Below are 21,851 nucleotides of genomic sequence, written 5' to 3' on the forward strand. Positions count from 1 at the left end.
TTTTTTTAAAGAAGCAGAATGAAACTCTAGTTCTAATGGGTCTGACAAAGACCAAGTGAAGTCATTTGGTCAAATCTTAAGCCCTATAAGTCACAGTGCTAAGGTGGGAACTGTGGCTTTTTAAAAACTTATTTAAAGATGATTACAATAATCCCTGTCCCCTTGAGGAGCTTAAACTGAACAGAGATTCTAGACCAGGAAAGCTGGAGGCCTGATGATCTACTAATAATGTGAGAATCTGGTCTTTGCCTCTCCCTGCTTCTTCCTGCTTCTGATGGGAATAAAGAACAAAATACAAATGAAAAGATGACTGACAGGCCATTAGTAACAACATCCTGTAAAGCTGGTTGCTTCTGCTATGCTATGCTGTATATTAAACACAAATATGGCTAAAGTCACAGCAAAAAGAGAGTTTTCTCTAGAAACTGTCATTGTTTACACTGTTGCAGTATGGCTATCCAGGTTCTTGGTGTTTTGGACAAAGGATCAAAAAGAAAAATGCCTTGGGGCCAGTAGGTAGGATAGAGGTTAAAGTGCTGAACTCCCATGTGGCCAACTGCAGTTCAAGTCCTGGACTTGGAGGCTTGAAACTCACACTGGGCACATGTATGTACATGTATGTGCATGCCTAAAATCCTGAGAGGAGAATGGAGGAGGATAAGGAACTGAGGCCTTCCAGGTTGATTTTTCACTCTGTCTCTCCAGCAACTGCATGCACCCTATACCAAAAAATTAAAGAAAAGAAAAATGCCTCAACATGAAGCCCTGAAGTATTGCCAAGGACAAAAACACTGGCTCAGACTCACTTAACAATTCACATAAATCCTCCCATTTATCATTTAGTCTTGTTATATTTCATTGATCTGGTGGGGGCTTCCACAAACCAAGGTGTGTATGACCTTAATCATGATGAAAAAAGTAGTCACTTCTATTTATTTGTAGTCATCCTGTGTACCCGCTCATACACTATTAGGGTTCTACCACAGCCAGAGTGCTCACAGGAAATGAGAGGAGAGCCCCGACAAGGCACAACCGAGGGAGATACAACATGAGCTCTCAAAATATCAAGCACTACAAGTACACATTTGTTCATTTGAAAATCATGAGAGCTTTAAAACAGTGAATGTGTCTGTATCCTATTTCAATTACTTCACACGCCAAAAAGAAAGATACTTTAGGAAAGTTCAATCCCAATTCTCTAGTGCATACACTGCTATGCTAAATGTACATTTTGTACTACCTGGCACGTCTGCTAATGTCTCATGGCAAGGAAAGAAAATCTAACTGAATATGAGAACTTCCAGAAGGAAATTTGTTAGAAAACAATGAGATTATGCAGGGAAAGAATTCTAAGATAAAAAGAAGCTGACTACAGGCTGGCCCTATAGCGTTGTAGTTAAGCATAGTACATAGAGTCCCAGATCCCACATGGTTGACTGTGCCATTCGAGTCTGGTCCCCAGTGGCTTGAAAAACACTCCAGGCACAATTACGTGCATGTCCCAAATCCTGACAGAATGAAGAAACGGAGAAAAAAGAATGGCAGTCTTACTATACTCACTGGGAGGTTCTACCCCCTCCTCTCTTTCTGGCAAGCATATGCACCCTTTAGCAAAAAAATTAAAAAAAGAAAGAAAGAAAAGAAAACAACTAAACAATGAACTATTTATCATAAGTAAAACAAACAAACAAATATAACCAACCTGGGTTTAACAGGTCCATATAATTTTTTTAAAAGCAAGTATTTATTTATTTAATTCTATTTGTTATTATTTTGCATTTTAAAATTTTATTTTATTTATATTTTCCCACATTTAGTTTACATATCGAAATTTTTTGCTTATACTCCATAATTCTTGTTTAATCAACAACTTTCAAAATTTCAAAAAACTGAATTTTAAAGATAACTTTAAATATATTTGTTAAATTTTGTTTGTGACTATAACAGAGACAGTATGGTTTTAAATATTTTTGAGAAAATATTTACATGTCAACTACTCAAACTGTTGAAAAGCAAACACCCTGCACACAATTCACACATGAACCTTCTCAGTTCAGCCCTGCCTACCAAGTATTCTGTGGTTTACACATGTGCTAGCAATGATCAGTCTCTCTTTCTTTCTTCAAAGTCCTCCTCAAGGTAATCCTCTGGTTGTGGCTGCTCTTTTGCAATCTCTACTGATTACAATGCTGGGCTCAAAAAGTTAAGGTTATTTAATGGTAGGAATTCTTTCATATGGCTTCTCTAACCCTCCCTGCTAGGCAGAACTGTTTACGGTGCCAAGTAATCTTTCCAAGAGCTTCTGTTGGCGCTCTTGAGATCTACCTTAGTTCCAAAGCTTTCTGGTCATATCTTCAGATATGACATTCCAGTCAAAGCCCTGGCAATAATGAGTATTTCTAATTTCTGATGCAAAACAACAGGTATTTCTGAACTTATGCAAATAATCATTCTCACAAAATAAGAATACTCACAAATATTTTCCAATTCCATAGGGGTCAGAAAGGGAGAAAGGTTTATATTTCAATTTAAAACCAACCAACCAACCACCACCAACTACAAACATTTTAACAAACTGCCGAACCTATCAACAGCTCAAAAAAATCCTTAAATCTGGAAAACAAAGCATAGAAGAAAATCAGAAATGTTTTAGTCAAAAGTCATAAAATTCTATTTCACCAGTTCAGTCTCATGTTTAATCTCTCTTCTGTTGAATCTGCAGTGTTACTGTGGTCCAATCTCTCCATTTAAATCCTGGAAGTTAACATTTAATGTTATTATTGATATTTCTGGACTTGTCCCTACCAGAGCTGGCCTGGTATTGGTAAATTTTCAGGTTTTGTTTATCTTTTCTTCCCATATGAAGGATAATCTTGCCAGGTATAGTATTTTTGGTTGAAATTGTTTTTGATTTAACACTGAATATATTTTCCCATTCCTTCCTTGCTCACATTATTTCTGATGAGAGGTCTGATGTTAGCTGCCTGATGGGATCACCTTTGTAAGTAACTTGACATTTCTCTTTTGCCAATTTTAGTATCCTGTCTTTGTCTGTGGTTTCGGCCAATCTGGCTATGATGTGCCTTGAAGAAGATCTTCTTGGGTTGATTGTATTAGGGGTCTTTTGTATTTCTTGGGTCTGTATATTTGAATGCCTCTCTAGGTTTGGCAAGTTTTCTTCCAGGATTTCATGGAATAATTATCAATGTCCTTATTAGTTTCCTCTCCTTCTGGGATACAGATGATACAGATGTTTAGGCACTTAATGGTATGTAGTATTTCTTGTATATAATGGTCATTTTGGAGGGTTATTTTCTCAGTCTTTTTGTTGATTTTTTTTCTAGGTCAGACAATTTGTCTTCAACATCCAAGATTTGATCTTCCGCATGGTCTGATCTACTCTTAATACTTTCGACGGAGGTTTTGATTTCCTTTATTGCACCCTTCATCTCTAACAGTTCTGTTTGATTCTTTTTTATGTTGTGTATTTCTTCTTTCAAATCGTGGAAGAACTTCCTCACCTCCTGGAACTTGTTCTCTCTTTTCTCTTGCACCTTCTGTAGTTCAATGCCTCTCATCTCTTGCCTCCTGTTTAGTTTTGTCACTATGAATATTCCAAATTCTTTATCGGACATTTCCAGAGTTTCATTGTACTTTCTCTGGATGATGAAGGGTTGTTCTTTTTCCCTTGGAGGAGAGATATTTTCTTGGTTTCTCATATTTCTTGTGCCTCTGCAATGGTTTCTGGTCATCTATGGATTATACATTTCTTCCTAATTTCTTGGAGTTAATTCTGAGTGTTCAGAATTGTGTGGGAGGAGGTGCTCTGCAATCTCTCTGCAGTTCTTTTTCCCTGATGCTCACCAAGCAGCCTGTGCTTTTGATTTTGGAACTGGATATTATGAAAGCCTCATGGTTTCTAGGAAATAGGTGCAACTGGGCTGAGCTGCAGGGTTTCAACTGAGAGTTCAGAGGTGTGTGGGAGGAGATGAGCTGCTCTGTCTGCAGCTCCGTACTTCTCCCTGCTGCTCACTCTGCAATCTTTCTCCTCTGAATTTTAGTCATTTGGTTGTGTATGCACTTTTGGTTAATTGGTTGGAGAAGGTTTCTGCAACTGTAAGATCATGTGCTTCCCTTTACTCTAAGGTACTTCAGTGACAATTTCTCTGCTCTACTGTGTTTTGCAATGAAGTACCCAAAGAAAGATATTTTGTGTTCAGATTTATAGAAAGGAGTTTCTCCCTTTGGGCAGCAGGTTCAGTAGGGGTTGAGGATTTCTATGACCCTGAAAGTATTCATATGCTTTGCTACTGTGCACCTAGGCCTTTCTAGACACTTAGTGTTTGGAGGTTGAGCAGCAGAGTGAAAAAGTAAGGTTAAAAAAGTAAAAAGGAAAAGAAAACAAAGAAAAAATTAATTTAAAAAGAGAAAAAAACAACCAAAAAAAGAAAAAAAATGTTTTGTTTTAAAAAAGCAAAAAATGAAAACTGGCAGGGCACATCTCAAATATTAATGACTTCTGTCTGAGTTTTGGGGTCTGTAAGATGGGGTTTGGAGCAGAGATTCTTAAGTCACCCTGGTCCTGTTATCATTACTTTTTTAATTTGACCAGAGAGAAACAGAGAAAGAGAAAAAATGAAAGTGAGAAAGCAAGCTGCCAGGTCCAGGACTCAAATTGCCATCAAGCATGTGGGAATCCAGTGCCTTTATCCACTATACCACCTGCTGGCCCCCAAAGATTTTTTTTTTTTTGAGAGGTTTTTTGCTACAGAGCACGTGCGCTCGCCAGACAGACAGACAGAGACATAGAGACAGAAAGCGAGAAATCACCCCTCAGGGGGGATGGCCACGCCGCAATCCCTTCTCCTCCATTCTCCTCTTGGGATCTTGGGCACGCACGCACACGCGCCTGGTGTGAGTTTAAGCCATTGGGTCCAGGACTCGAACCACGGTTGACCACGTGGGAGTCCAGCGACATAGCCATTAGGCTAACTGCTGGTCCCCCCCAACAGAATTTTTAAAATGTATAATTTAATTATCTAATATAAAATACAAAAATGTTACAATACACTAACAGGTGTTTGCCTTAGTTTAGGTCCTCATTAGAATTTCATATGTAGTGAACATTTGAAATTACCTCTTTAGCATCCATTCTCTGTTGAAGCAGTGATCCTGAGCCAAGGTCAGTCTTGCCCTAGGGGACTTTTGGCAATACTGTGAGACATTTTTTGCTTGTCACAACTAGAAGAATTCAATCACTGTGCCCACGTCCAGTAAGCAGAGGTTAGGGACATTGCTAAACATCTTATGCACACAGGACAGTCCCCGCAACAAAGAATATCCGACCCAAATGTCATGCCCTCATTCCCATGCTAGTATATGAAAGCTGTGAATATTACCCCTTATATCACAAAGGAGTATTACCTTGTGTAGCAAAAGATGTAATTAATGATCTTGAGGGTAGATATTTATCTTAAAATATCACAGCAGGCCATAAATACAATCACACATATTCCTATGAGAGAAAGCTAGAAGTTTGGAAACAGACATTCAAAGGAGGTGGTGTTGTGAAGACAGACTCAGAGAGCAAAGCAATGTGGCCACACCCCAGAAATGCCATGCTGATAGCTGCCAGAAACAGGAAGAATCAAAGACCATATTCTCTCCTTCAGTCCCTAAGGGGAAGGTGGCCCTGCCGGATCTTGGACTTCTGGCTTCTAGAACTGTGAGAGATAAATTTCTGTTGTTTTAAGCCACTGAGTTAGTAGTGATTTGTTACAGCAGCCTCAGGACACTAATACAGCCTTCTTTAAAGAAGTGAATAAATTGCAAAGTATGAGAAGGGAAGCAAACTTACATTTTGCTTTGTTTTTGACCCAAATATTATTCTTCTACGGAAATGCCAAAAGTTTTCACAAGAGAAATTTCTTCTACTATCAAAGTCCGCAAGAACACAAACTACTCAGCTCTTCTAATATTGAACACAGGCCATAAAGTCCATCACCTGAGTCTTCATCTTGCAAAGAATATCTCCTTCCCTCTTACATTAATCCCTTCAAGTCTTCTTTCTTTCTTTCATTTATTCATTTATTTTTGAGAGATTTTTGTTATGGGGGCACATGTACTCATCAGAGAAAGAAAGCGAGAAATCACACCCCCTCCCCCACAAGGTGAATGGCCACGCTGCAATCCCTTCTCCTCCATTCTCCTCTCAGGATCGGGATCTTGGGCACGCTCACACATGTGACCGGTGCAAGTTTTAAGCCACTGGGTCTGGGACTCAAACCTCAGTTGACTACATGGGAGTCCAGTGACGAAACCATTATGTTATCTGCTGGTCCCCTTTCTTTTATTTTTTAAAATCTTTTCAATTGCCAGAGAGCATGTGTGCTCACCAAAGACAGAGAGAGAAAAAAAGAGAGTGGGAGTATAAGAAATCACTCCTCAATGAGATGTGGTCATGCCACAATCCCATCTTGCCATTTCTCCATCCTGTCGGGATTTGGGGCATACATACATACCTGGCATGTTTTTCAAACTGCTGGGGCCAGGATTTGAACCATGGTTGGTCATGTGGAACCCAGCTCCCTTAACCACTAAGCTACAGGGCTGGCCTCCTCTTTCTTTTTATTGAGGCAACAAAGCATCATTTTAGTACATTTTTATGTATAAGCTGTATTTACTTACTTTCCAATTATTCTTCACCATTTATTTTAAAAAGTGCTCAGATTTTTATTTGTGGAAGACAGCTGGAAATCTAAGATTGGGATGAACACATTCATAACTTTACTACCAAAATTCACGTAAGTAATTTTTCATTTACTAGTTTTTTAAAAAAAAAAAAACTTAGTGGCAGGTTTTTAGGAATTAATTAAAGTCATGAACAGAGAGGTAGCTATATTTATTTCATCTATAGAAAATGCCTGGTAAGTATCTTGGTTTCTTTCCTCTTTATTCATGCTATATTCAGTAGATGCTGCTGGCTAGAAATCCGTGATACAGCACAACCCCTTCTCTTCACAGCGAAGGTAGTGGGGTGAACAGGGACAAATCCTCCATGCTCCTCGCAGGATCGGGATCTTGGGCACGCTCACACATGTGACCGGTGCAAGTTTTAAGCCACTGGGTCTGGGACTCAAACCTCAGTTGACTACATGGGAGTCCAGTGACGAAACCATTATGTTATCTGCTGGTCCCCTTTCTTTTATTTTTTAAAATCTTTTCAATTGCCAGAGAGCATGTGTGCTCACCAAAGACAGAGAGAGAAAAAAAGAGAGTGGGAGTATAAGAAATCACTCCTCAATGAGATGTGGTCATGCCACAATCCCATCTTGCCATTTCTCCATCCTGTCGGGATTTGGGGCATACATACATACCTGGCATGTTTTTCAAACTGCTGGGGCCAGGATTTGAACCATGGTTGGTCATGTGGAACCCAGCTCCCTTAACCACTAAGCTACAGGGCTGGCCTCCTCTTTCTTTTTATTGAGGCAACAAAGCATCATTTTAGTACATTTTTATGTATAAGCTGTATTTACTTACTTTCCAATTATTCTTCACCATTTATTTTAAAAAGTGCTCAGATTTTTATTTGTGGAAGACAGCTGGAAATCTAAGATTGGGATGAACACATTCATAACTTTACTACCAAAATTCACGTAAGTAATTTTTCATTTACTAGTTTTTTAAAAAAAAAAAAACTTAGTGGCAGGTTTTTAGGAATTAATTAAAGTCATGAACAGAGAGGTAGCTATATTTATTTCATCTATAGAAAATGCCTGGTAAGTATCTTGGTTTCTTTCCTCTTTATTCATGCTATATTCAGTAGATGCTGCTGGCTAGAAATCCGTGATACAGCACAACCCCTTCTCTTCACAGCGAAGGTAGTGGGGTGAACAGGGACAAAGTGCCTTCTACCTACCATCCATCTAGTTAGGAGTCCCAACACGAACAAAGTCCACATCCCCTAGCACCTATGGCAGTAGTCTACCTGAGGATATATATGAAAGAATGAAGAAAAAGAGAATGAATAAAGAAGCAGAATACAACAGAACTTTTTCTTTTTTTCTTTTTGAGAAAAGATAAAATGACATAAGCATCAGTTCTTGGGGGTTGTATGGTGGCATAGTGATTAAAAAAAAAAAAAGGCTGACCCACACAGGAGGGTTTGGGGTTTGTGTTCAGAGACCCCCCTGAGTATGCCCAGGCACTAAGTGGCCATTGTCTAAGATGGCTAAAGCTAGGGGTGGATTAGAGCATCAAGACCCCATTGCAAGTGCTGTATCTCTCTCTTTCTCTTCTCTCTCTCTCTCTCCCTCTCTGTATGTCTCTCACTCAGAGAAAAATAGAGCTTTGGGACTAGCAGTTAGTGTAATGGCTATGTCACTGAACTCCCATGTAGCCGACCGCGGTTTAAATCCTGGACCCAGTGGCTTACACTCACGCCGGTGCGTGTGCGTGCGTGCCCAAGATCCTGAGAGGAGAATGGAGGAGAAGGGATTGTGGCGTGGCCATCCCCCTTGGTGGGTGATTTCTCACTTTCTATCTCTCTGTCTCTCTCTGTCTTTCTGGCAAATGCACGCACCCTACAGCAAAAACCTCTCCAAAAAAAAAAAAAAAAAAAAAAAAAAAAAAAAAAGAAAGAAAGAAAGAAAGAAAAATAGAGCTTTAAAAAAAAAATAAGTTCTCTAACAAAGTATCACCATAATCAAAAATAAACACATTGTATATCAACAAGTGAAAAATAGCAAATCTTCTAGTAATTCTTAAACATAAAGAATATAATTTATCATTTTACTTTTGAAAGATGACCTTTTTTCCAATACTTTCAAGGGACAGAGTACAAAAGTTATTCCCAAGAGCTCACACACAGTAAAATAATCATTTTCAGCACATCAGATTGTAAAAAAAGTGAAATGAGATGAAACTGATTTGTATGTTATCTTCAATGCTGGCCTGTACAGAGAATTAGATGGTAAAACCGTAACTTTAGAACCAGCAGCAGCTTTAGTAATTGCCTAGACTTAAATCTCCCTGTTCATAGATGAGAAGCCTCAGACTTTTTCAGTTACTGCCCCAGTTGAAGGACACAAGGACACTAAAGAGCCACGTGCTGTAGAGTAGTAAACACAAACACCAAAGACAGTGGAGACCCTGGCCCCATTGTGCCAACTCCATGTTTCCAGTCTTCTATCTACACTATTGGCCTTTTCAACTGAGGTACGCTTAACACAAGGGTTTAATAACATTGCCTAAAGCACACACAGGCACAATTAGTTTTTGGGAGATAAATTTCTACATCTTTGACTTTCACATGTTTCATTTGCTAGAAAAAATCTTGTGAGAACTACTAAAATCTAAGGGCCCACAGCCTCTCCCTTCCTGCCCCCATCCCCATCATACTTTGCAAAAAGAAAGCCATTCCTCGCATCCGCCTGAATCTTATTACTATGGTATATAATAGCCTAAGGTATAAAAACAAGGGTTCCAAACAAAGTGGCCCATTCAGAAGGTTAACATTGACCAGTTATCAAGGCATCCACCAAAAATCATCATCCCATCCCTGACTCATTTCAGTAACAGCTGCAGTTCACACAGAATTTTACTTTTTTAATATTTATGATTTACATATAATCATTATCTATCTCTGAAGGGTAAAGTATGGTTTTTAAAAGTATGCATATGGTATATAAACAACTGATGATATAAACATAGTCAACACCTTCAACATTTAAAATTACATTATGCTGTGAACATTCCAAATTCACTCTACTGGTTATATAATGAATTGTCAATGATGTTCTTTATTGTGAAATACAGTTCTAAAGAAAAAGTGGTTAAAAGACAACAGAAAGTCTCATAAATTAGTAAGGATGGATTTTGAAAAATAAAGATAATCTTAAAATAGCCAATGAAAGAATAATTTGTAATTTCCACATGGAAGTTTGTAGACAATACGAGTTTATAATCTGAAAAGATCTGTAGTATCAATTGTGGGTCCAATTAGTGATAGGTAAAACTGAACATAACAATAGCTCTTTAGGAAGCGAAAGAAAAAGAAAACTTTTACTCACTCTTATAAGACCATAGTACTTTACTATGAATAAAGAAGTCCTCAAAACAAAATTGGAAAGAGTTGTTTTAAAGAGATGACATGGTAAAATCAGTCATTTATTGGGACCAGTAGTTGACGTAATGACTATGTCACTGGACTCCCATATAGTCGACTGCGATTTGAGTCCTGAATCTGGTGGCTTAAACTCACATTGGGCGCATGTATGTGCATGCCCAAGATCCCGAGAGGAGAATGGAGGAAAAGGGATTGTGGTGTGTCCATCCCCCCTGGGGGGGTGATTTCTCGCTTTTTGTCTCTCTCTGTCTTTCTGGCGAGCGCACGCACCCTATAGCAAAAGCCCCCCCCCCTTAAGCAAACCCTTTTAAAAAAAAAAAAAAAAAAAAGTCATTTATTTAGACTTTACATAAATTTATTGATTTTAGCCTTCTTTAAATTCATCCCAAAGATTCAGCTACTTGTAACATTTTAAACTTTTCTTCTGCTATCTAGCTTTATATAATAAGTAATAGTTATAATAAATATATAAATGCAATACTAACCTGTGGAGCCAGCTATCAAAGAATTGGTGAATTTGTACTGAAACTTGCTTGTGTGTGAGGTATCTGAATCTGAATTTTTAAGTCTTTTAGTTGGGAATTAAATCCTGACATTCAATGGTATCAATATGTGTGGATTTATCCTTAATCTTTTGCTACTCTTCACTTTTTTTTTCTAGTTGTTTTGTATTCTCTTGCTTCTATTTATCTCCCTTTAGTTTTCCAGGTATAGAATTCCTGAAGAGCTAGTTTTGTTATGGTGTATTCTTTCAGCATTTGTTTAACCTGGGAATTATTTTATTTTTCCTTCCCATTTGAAGAATATCTTGCCAAGTATAATACTCTTGGCTGAAATGTTTTTTCTTTGAAAGTTTTCAATCTATCTTCCCATTCTTTCCTTGCCTGCACTGCTTCAGTTGAAAGGTCCTATGTTAGTCTAATGGGGTAAACATTTTATGTAACTTAGCACTTCTCTCTTGTCATTTTTTTCCCTAAAAACAAATTATTTATTTATTATTATTATTTTTGCATAAGTTTTGCCAGAGACAGAGACAGAGAGAGAAAGAAGGAGAGTGAAAAAGCAAGCTATGGGGTCCAGGACTCAAATTGCAGTCAGTCATGTGGGAATTCCAATGCCTTAACTACCATACCACCTGCTGGCCCCATCTCTTGTCATTTTTAGAATGCTGTCTTTGTCTTTTATTTTTACCAATTTGGCTATGATATGCCTTGGAGAGGATCTTCTTATATCTATTTGGTGTCCTATGTATTTCCTGAATTTAGATGTCTGTATGCCTCTCCAACTTGGAAAGTTTTCCACTAATATATTATGAAAAAGGTTTTCTATGTTTTTACTTGTCTCTTCATTTCCTATAACACCTATGTAGATATTCAGCTGCTTAAAGGTGTCCAGGATTTTCTGTATGTTTTCCTGTCCTTGTAAGATTATTTTTTTTGAAAGATTTTTGCTATAGGCTCATACCCTCACCAGAAAGAGAGAGACATAGAGACAGAGAGAGAGACAAAGAGACAGAGAGACAGAAAGCAAGAAATCACTCCCAGGGAGGATGGCCACGCCACAATCTTTTCTCCTCCATTCTCCTCTGGGGTTCTTGGGCATGCATGCACACACATCCGGCATGAGTTTTAAGCCACTGGGTCTAGGACTCGAACCGTGGTCGACTACATGGGAGTCCAGCAACATAGCCATTACGCCAACTGCTGGTCCCCCTTTTAAAATTTTTGTTATTCTTCTTTTCTTTTTCATTGCTTGAACTAAATTAGAGGTATTGTCTTCAAAGTCAGAGATTCTTTCTTCTGCGTGGTTTAATCTGCTGTTGATACTTTTGAGGGAGTTTCTGAGTTCCTGCATAGTATTCTTTATCTCCAAAAGATCTGTCTGACTCATTTCAGGGTGTCTATATCTTTATAGAGTTTCTCCTTCATATAGGAGAATTTTCTTATATTCAGAAATTAGTTGTCTGTTTTGTCTTGCATCGCATTGAGTTTTGTTACAATGAACATTCTGAATTCTTTTTCTGACATTCCTGTGATCTCTTGTGTTTTACCCATTGTTGGTGAACAGTTATTATATTCCTTTGTGGGGAGGTATTTCCTGGTTTTCTCCTATTGCTTGGGAATCTGTTTTGATTTTTAGTCATCTGGTTGTATACTCACTTCCTCCTACTTCTTTGGAGTATGTTTCTGTAGCTGTGTGCTCGTGACCTTCTCTATGGTATGAGTTAATTCTATGCCAATTTCCCTCCTCTACTGGGGGTGGGAGAATAGAGAAGGGAATGCCACAGGGCCATCCCACCTTGGGGGTGATTTCTTGCTTTCCATATCTCATCTCTCTCTGTCTCTAGGGTGCACATGCCCTACAGTAAAAATCTCTATTAAGAAAAAAAAAAGAGGCAGCAAAAACCTAGGCTGACTTTCCCATGAGGTCCTTGCCCTGGTAGATTGGTTTTCCTGTCCAAAGAAAAAGCTCTAAATCTGGAGTTCAAAGAGGTAATGGAAAGATGGCTTAGCAAATGAAGAACAGAGATGTTTTTGTTTCCACAACTTCCTCTTCCCCTCTCATATATTACTATGATCCTAACTCTATATTCTCTCAGCAATGTTATAATGACCTGGGCACAGGCCAGGAGGTGATTATACCATCTACTACTCCCATAGGAAACATTGAGGGGGCTATTTTACCACATCTGAACTGACCAGTGTATCTGACCAAAGGCCACTTTAAATGACAGCCTTTCAAACAGGCAAAAACTATACAATCAACCATTCTAAAAACTGGGTTTGGTCATCAATTTAATCTCTCTATTTCACCTACCTTAATAGTTTAGAGAAGAGACACTGAGAAGGCCTATAAAAGACATTGTAATAGTAAAGATTCAAAGATAATACTCCAAATTTTCATTTATCTACTATCTCTCAACTGTGAGAAAAGAAGGAAGGTAAGATCAGACTAGTGCTTGACAATGAACACTCCCACCCATTCACCATTATCAAAGCTAGTCATTTACCAGCAATCAGTTAGGGCCACCCAAGCTTCTTCATGATCTAGACATTAGAAGCAAAACAGACAGGACAACAGAGGGAGACATCTCCAGGTTCCCATAAAAGGAGTGTGCCAACTCTTGAAAGTAACTCTACAGCTCAACCTTTGAGAATTATTTTTAAATGTAAATGCTCAAAATTAAGGCACCCTTCTCACTGAACATTAATATGAATACTTAAGGAGAGACTTGTTGATAAAGAATAAGGGTGCTGGGCTGGTAAATGGAGTAGTGGTTAAAGGCGCGGGACTCCCACATGGCCAAGTGTGGTTTGAGTCCCAAACCTGGCGGCTTGCTTTCTCACTTTCCCTCTCTCTTTTACCCCTTGCATCCTGTCTCTCTCTGGTCAAATTGAAAATGATGATGCTAATGATAAATAAAGTTAAATAAAATAATTCTTTAAAAAAAAAAAAGAGTAAAGCTGCGAGGCACCACACCATATCTAGTTATAGGGAAAGGTAAACAAAACTACGGTGTCAAATGACAGGAAATTTTGGGAAAACGTCAATGACAAATTTTACCTGGCCTAGCGCCAGGGTAGGCTACTAAGAAACAGCCTGCCATTTCTGGAATATCCAGTTTTTTAAGGATAGAGTGTAGGACCAGTACAACACAGTCTGTGCTGTTTATTACAGAGCATTAACCAAATTACCTGATCATTAATGTGACTGTTACCTTGGCTCTCAACCTACTTTTCAAAGTTTTGTTTTTAACCTTGTCTTTCTAAGGAGACTGTTTTGTTTACCAGAGACACAGGCTCACCTCACCTAAATTTGTATAAAAATGAAAGAATATACTTTACTCACTATGTACCAATCATATTTGGTATAAACAAGTAAGTCACTTTACAAAAGATAAAAATTTAATGAGTAACAGCAGCTTAACTATTTCAAGTTGGGAATAGGCATAGTCAAACTTTTCCTCAAAACGTCAACAGACAATGACTCTTTTTTTTCATCCAACAAATGTCAATAAAATTTTACCCAATTAAGGAAGTCACATACCAAGGTTTGAAACTCTACTCTGCAACATACTAGCCATGTGACCTTGGGAAGTTATTTAACTCATATGTGCCTCAGTTTCTACATCTGTATAACGGGAAAAACCTGACAGGGAGGCTATGAATAACGAAACACATTAATTACAAAAAAAGCACTTAGAACTGTGCCTGGTACCTTGCAAGCCAATTCCTGCTACATTCTAAATACAGTAGTATTAAATGGTTTGGTAGGCTGTCAAATCATGGGTTGTATAAACACTAGTTTACAACAAAAATGACTGTAAAAATGGTGTGGTTCCTGTCGGGTATATTAAATTATATTTGAGGCCTTTTTATTTTTGTAGTTGCAAATAATAGGGAGAAGAGTCTACTTAAGGGCAAGACTTGAATTTAAATAAGCTGTAAATTTAACTTGGAAACTTCAGTTCAGCCTCTTTTTATATGCTAAACTAAACACAGTACAGTTTGTAAGTAGAAATCCAAACACATCACTAGTAAGCTGGGTTCCAATCGGTCTGCTCCACATAGCATTATTAGCTGTGTGGTCCAAAACATATTGTTTCTCTTAAATGAAAACAGTAATGATACCTCCCTATATTCTAGGACAGAAAAGAAGATTAAATGAGATAAATATTTAAAATAAACAGTAGTTATAGCTATTAATACACGCCAGGTACACGGGTGTGTGTGCCCAAAATCCTAAGAGGAGAATGGAGGGGAAGACACTGAGACACTGCAGTGTGATCATCACCCATGAGGGATGCTTCCTTACCTGACCCCCCCTGTCTCTCTCTCTCTCTTTCTGGTGAGCACACATATCCTATAGGAAATTTAAGTAAATAAATAAATAAAAATAAAATAGCACCAGGCCCAGCCATGGCAGTATATGCTGGTAGACAATGTTGCTTAGCATGGGAGGCCTGAGCTCAATTCCCAGTCCACCATAAAGTCAGGCAAAGTGGTGTACACTAACTAGTCCCAGCTACCAGGGAAGCTAAGGCAGGAAAATCACAACACAGGGAGACCCTGCCAAAAAATAAATAAATAAATAAATAAGCCTAGTCTCAACAGCAGAGGCAGTAGTATACTGAACAACAGTGCTGGAAGCCACATGGGTTCAGATCCTGCGTCAACCTGAAAATACTTGGGGTATACATGCACTCACGATCTTAACTAGATGGAGGGCTGGGAGAAGGGAATCATAGCATGATGACATTGTGTCAAGCGTGCGCTCCCATCTCACTTCTACCTTTGCATGAATAAAATAAACTTCAATAAAAAATAAATAGAATAAAAACAAAATATAATTTACTCAAGCTCTGAGGCTCCTCCTCTCTCTCACATACATAGACATACACACACACACACACACACACACACACAATGAAAAAAACATTAATCTGAGCGAAGGAGTAAGGGAAAAGGTATAAAAATAAAACAACTAAAAATCCTTCTTTATAGAAAAAAAACCTATCTTGATATATGGGAGAACGTGAAGATAAACAAAATGGTATATTGCCAAAGAGAATGAGTCTGAGGAAAAACTGCAGACATTTACTAAATACACTGGGTCTTCAAAAAGTTCATGGAAAATGCACATGAATGGACTTCCAATTTTTTTTTCTTTTTTTGGAGAGGTTTTTGCTATAGGGTGCATGTGCTTTCCAGAAAGACAAAGAGAGATAGAGAGGCAGAAAATGAGAAATCACCCCCCCCCCAGAGGGGATGGTCACATAGCAATCTTATCTCCTCCATTCTCCTCTCAGGATCTTGAGCATGCACGCACACACACCAGGTGTGAGTTTAAGCCACCAGGTCCAGGACTTGAACTGTGGTCGGCTACATGGAAGTTCAGCGACATAGTCATTAAGCTAACTGCTGGTCCCAATTTCTGATTATTTTTGTACCCAAGCAAACTCATACTTCAATTCCATTTTTCCATGGCCTTTATAAAGGGACTCCCTTCTCACATAAAAGAATTTAGAGAGAGATAACATATTTCTTAGGATCAAAGATGAAGTTTCTGTGTATCAGTAATTAGGAGCTACAGGGAGGGTTTAACTATGATGAAATAAAAATTACCAAGCCAGAGTAGGCCCTGAGATGCTATAATTTAAAAATATTAAAGTTATATAGGCTAATATTTAAAATAACAGAGACCTCACCAAGTAGCACAGGCAGTAGGACACCACTGTATAATACTGGCACCATAGCTGAGGCCCGGGTTCTGATCTTAGTTACATGTGAACACACAGGCATGCCCTCAGTCCTGGTTAACTGGTAGACTTGGGGGAAGGATGTCAGTGTGGGATGACTCTATCGAGGGTCCTGTCTCCTTCCTCCCACTCTCCCTCTTTCTCTTTCATGCAATAAACTACTTAATTAAACATTTTTAAAAAATAGAATGTCCTTAATTCTATGAAAGTTTATACTTAGACTTTTTTTTTTAATTGTCAGAGGGTGTGTGCACTCATAAGAGAGAGAGGAATACAGACAAGGGAAAGAAGAGAATGGTTATGTCGCTGGACTCCCATGTACTCAACTGCAGTTCAAGTCCCAGACCCCAGTGACTTAAACTCATGCCAGGCGCGTGTGCATGACCCAAGAGGAGAATAGAGGAGAAGGGATTATGGCGTGGCCATCCCCCCTGGAGGTGATTTCTCACTTTCTGTCTGTCTGTCTCTGTCTTTCTGGCGAGCACATGCGCCCTATAGCAAAAATATCTCCAAAAAAATCTAAACATAGTGTTTGTCAAAGATATCACTAAAACTTAAGAATTAAGAAAGGCTAAATATGAAAACTGTTTACCACACAAAATTAACAAAAAGAAAACTGGTGTAGCTATGTTTGTTACAAAAAATACATTTCAGAGCAAAAATCATTACCAGAGAGAGTCACTTCGTAATTATAAAATTAAAGTCACCAATAAAATAATTTAAGATTTGTAAACACTAAACAATATAGAATTAAACCTATAGAAAGCAAAAATTGACAAAACTTCACGAATAGAATAATTTCTATCAAAACAAATGAAATACAACTAAAACATTTGCAATCTGTCAATGTGTATATTAAAAAAATATAAAATAGGATTGGCCCTGCTCCAAGGGTGCAGCAAAAGCATCCTACTCTGTGATGCTAGAGCCATGTGTTAGATTGAAATTCAGTTCTCAGGTCAATTGGTACATGCATACATGCCCATGCTCCTGGCTGACTGGGAAGACTGAAGGAGTACCGTGGTATGACTCGGTTCAGAGTGTTTATCTTTTTTTAAAAATCATTTTATTTAATTTTATTACTATTTTTATTATTTTAATTTGACCAGAGAGAGACAGAGAGGGAGAGAGAGAGAAAGAAAATGAGAAAGCAAGTTGCCAGCTCCAGGACTCAAACCACAGTCAACCATATGGGAGTCCAGCGACTCAACCACCATGCCACCTGCTGGCCCCTGGGCTTGTCTTTTTTTATCTCACTCTCTGAGAGAGAGGGCTGTGGCACGTCCACAACAAGGGGAGCGTGCTCTCCTCCTTCCCACCCTCCCTTTCTATCTCACGCATGTGCTCTATCATAAATAAAGGGGGGTAAAAGTATAAATTGAGCATTTTTAATCCAAAAAATCCAAAATCCAAAACATTTTGAGTGTCAATTTGACGCCACAAATGGAAAATTCCATATTTGACCATAGTGATGGGTCAGTGTCATAGTCAAAATACTGCAATACAAAAATATTGTATAAAATTATCTTCAGCTACATGCATAAGGTGTGTATGAAACACAAGTAGATTTTTATCAATAACAGGAAGAAAAAATGGAAAGAAATCACAAATACACAGAAATTTAAAAACACGTTCCTGAACAATAAAATGAAACAAAGAATAAAAAGGGAAATTAACAAAAAAACAATATACCAAATTTTATGGGGTACAGCAAACGCAATTTTAAGAGGAATGTGCATAGCAATAAATGCCAGCTTTAGGAAAATTGAAGACTAGCCCAATAGCACAGTAATTGTACTGTGCACTGGGAGCCATCTTTCACATGGCTCACCACAGTTTGAATTCAGGCCCAAAAGGCTTAGAAAACATGCAGGGCACATGTGCATGCATGCATGCCCAGTATCCTGATGAGACGAAGAAAAAAAAGGAAAAAGGAAGTGGCATGACCATGCCCCATGGTACTTCCTCTCCTTCTTGCTCTTTTTCTAGTGAGCACACATGCCCTCTGGAAATAAATTTTTAAAAAGTTTTTAAAATAAAGTTTTCTAAAAAATGAAAATCAAAAGTTCTCACGTAAACTATCTTTATACATAAAGAAACTAGAGAAAGAAGAATAAACAAATATCAAGGTTAGCAGAAGGAAATAATAAAGATCAAAGCAAAAATCAATAAAATAGAGGCTAGAAAAACAAAAGATCAATGAAACTAAGAGCTGTTTTTGAACATATAAAATTGACAAATCTTCAATTATGCTAAGAAAAATGGAGAAAAGACAAGTATATAATACCATAATCAATAACCCCAAAATGCAAAGTATCAAAAAAGACTACTTTTATGAACAATTACATAACAATAAATTAGATAACCTAGAATAAATGAACAAGTTGCTAAAAACATACAACCTACAAAACTGAATCCTGAAGTAATAAAAAATCTGAACAGATCAATAATAAGTAAGGAGATTGAAACAGTAATCACAAACACCGTAAGAGGAAAGCCCAGTATAAGATGGCCTCACTGAAGAACTCGACCAAATATTTACAGAAAAAAATGACTCTAATCCTTCTCACACTCTGTCAGAGAAATGACTCTAATCCTTCTCACACTCTTTCAGAGAAAGAACGCTTCCAAAAACTCATTTTCCAAAGCCAGCACTGCCCAGATTCCAAAGCCAGACAAGGACACTAATAAGAAAAGAAAATTAGAAAACAATATCCTAGATGAACTTAGATGCAAATATCCTCAACAAAAGACTACCAAACAGAATTTAAGGGATCATAAACCATCACCAAGTAGTTTTTAACCCTGAGATGTAAGGATGACTCAGCATATGCAAATCTATAAGTATGATACATCACAGTAACAGAATGGAGAACAAAACTCATGATCATTATAACATGCAGAAAAAAAACTTTTGACAAAATTCAACATCTTTTCATGATTAAAAAATCAACAAATTAGGTACAGAAGGAATGTACCACAACAAAATAAAGGTCATATATGACAAGCACACAGCTAGTATCATTCTCAATCGTAAAAAGTTTAATATTTCTCCTCTAAGGTCAGTAACAAGACAAAAATATCCATTTTTGTAACTTTTATTCAGTGTACTATTGGAAGTCCTAGCCAGAACAATTAGGCAAGAGAAAGAAATGAAGGAACCTAACTTAGAAAGAATTGAAACTGTCTCTTTACAGGCAACATGATCTTACATATAGAAAATCCTAGGAGATGGCCCTATAGACCCCAGAGTGAGGTTCTACTCAAGGCTGCTGTTGTACAGAGATCCCCCAGGTAAAGCCACCATCAGTATGTCTGACCAGGAGGCAAAACACTCAACTAAGGACTTGGGGGTAAGAAGGGAAGAAAATACATTATACTCAAAGTCATCAGACAGGGTAGTAGTAAGATTCACTTAAAAGTGAAATGAAAACACACCTCAAGAAACTCAAAGAATCATACTGTGAAAAAGCAGAAAGTTCCAATGAATTCACTCAGGTTTCTCTTTGAAGGTCAGGGAATTGCTGATAATCATACTCCAAAAGAACTGGGAATAGAAGAGGAAGATATGATTGAAGTTTATCAGGAACAAACAGGTGGTTATTTAACAGTATAGATTTTATTATTTTCTTCTTATTATTTCTTATTTGTCTCTTTTTCTTCACTCCTTTTTCATTTTTAAAAATAGTTCTTTTACAACATGGTGTTCAAACTGGAATGAAAAATCTCTCCTCATCATGTTAAACTAACTATTTGGTAACTTGAATTCTAGTGCTCATTTTCACTGTTGTTTGTTTTCATTGTGTTGACTTTTAGTCATCAAGTCTCGGTTCCCTTCATATTGCCCTCTCATTTTTAAATTGTTTTAAAAGAGATTTTTGCCTTAGGGCACGTGTGCTTGCTGGAGAGAGAGAGAGAGACAGACAGATAATAAGAGGGAAAGTGAGAAATCACCCCCCAGGGGAATGGCCATGCCACAATCTATTCTCCTCCCAGGATCTTGGGCACACGCACACACATGCATCCAGTGTGATTTCAAAGCCACTGAGTCTGGGTCTCAAACGGTGGTAGTCCATATGGGAGTCCAGCAACATAACCGCTACACCATCTGCTGGTGTGTCCTCTTCTTGAAAATTACAGGTGTGCACACAGAAGCCACCTTTTTCAGGACTCTGCATTTTCAAGCTTGTGGTAATAAATAATACTGGCCAATGCAAGTGTTCATAGTGACTTCTGAATTAGCCCTAAAGTTAACACATGACTTCTTCACTTCTGACTATGACTTTCAGAAGGAGATGGAAGTTTTTTCAGAGCACTGAACTGTAAAAAAAATTACCTTTAACTTGAAGCTACTTTTAAAATCTGAAGGGTTGGGACCAGTAGTTAGCGTAAAGGCTATGTGGCTGAACTCCCACATAGTCGACTGTGGTTCGAGTCCCGGACCCAGTGGCTTAAACTCACAAATGGTATGTGTGTGTGAGTGCCCAAGATCCCGAGAGGAGAATGAAGGAGAAGGGACTGTGGCATGGTCATGCCCCTGGGAAGTGATTTCTTGCTCTCTGTCTCTCTGTCTCTCTGGTGAGCACAGGCGCCCTATAGCAAAAACACCTCTCAAAACAAACAAACAAACAAAAAAACCCTGAGGTTCCTGGACCAAAAGAAGAGGAATATTAGATTGGAACTGAGAATGACAGATATGGTGAGAATTCGCTAACTCCAAAGATGGCTTCACTGAAGAGAATGTATTTTAAGATTAAAAATGCCTGTCAGAAGATCCCAGAAAATTCTAGTTTTCATTAGCAGTTAATAAAGTTATAAAAGTTTAGGGAACCAGCAGTTAGCATAATGGCTATGTCGTTGGACTCCCACATAGTCGACCGCGGTTCGTGTCCCAGACCCGGTGGCTTAAAACTCACGCCGGGCACGTGTGCGTGCATGCCCGAGATCCCGAGAGGAGAATGGAGGAGAAGAGACTGCAGCCTGACCATCCCCCCTGGGGGGTGATTTCTCGCTTTCTATCTCTATGTCTCTGTCTGGCGAGAACACGTGCCCTATAGCGAAAAAAAAAAAAAACCTCTCAAAAAAAAAGTTTAATAATGTCAATAAAGTTATTCATGCAGAGGTGAAAATTGTTCTCTTTTATTGGATTTGGAATGTGGTTTTAAATGAACATTGGACTAGCTTCATTAAAATAAACAATATTTGTAAAAATAATAAAAATAATTAAAATTAGAAATTACACACACACACAAAACAAAACAACTGTTAGAACTGATAGACTAACTCAGTAAAATTGCAGGATACAAAATCAACACACAAAAATCCGCAATGTTTTTATACATTAAAAATGACCTATCCCAAAATAAATAAATAAATAAAGCTCCACTTATAACAGAGACCAAAAAAGGAAAGAAAGAATAATAATTAAAAAAAAACTCTTAGGAAGAGAAAATTCTAGATGCT

The 21,851-nt window shown here is 38.0% G+C and overlaps 1 protein-coding gene and 1 pseudogene across 1 annotated transcript in view; one reads left to right on the forward strand and one right to left on the reverse strand.

The window, feature by feature from the left end:
* Positions 1 to 21,851, reverse strand: part of FANCC (FA complementation group C) — a 293,240-nt gene that overhangs the window by 221,499 nt on the left and 49,890 nt on the right. The gene's annotated exons all lie outside the window — the stretch shown is intronic.
* LOC106733805 (small ubiquitin-related modifier 1 pseudogene) lies at positions 19,700 to 20,004 on the forward strand (annotated as a pseudogene).

Source organism: Tupaia chinensis, unplaced genomic scaffold, assembly GCF_000334495.1.
Source record: "Tupaia chinensis unplaced genomic scaffold, TupChi_1.0 Scaffold145148_1, whole genome shotgun sequence".
NCBI lineage: Eukaryota > Metazoa > Chordata > Mammalia > Scandentia > Tupaiidae > Tupaia > Tupaia belangeri.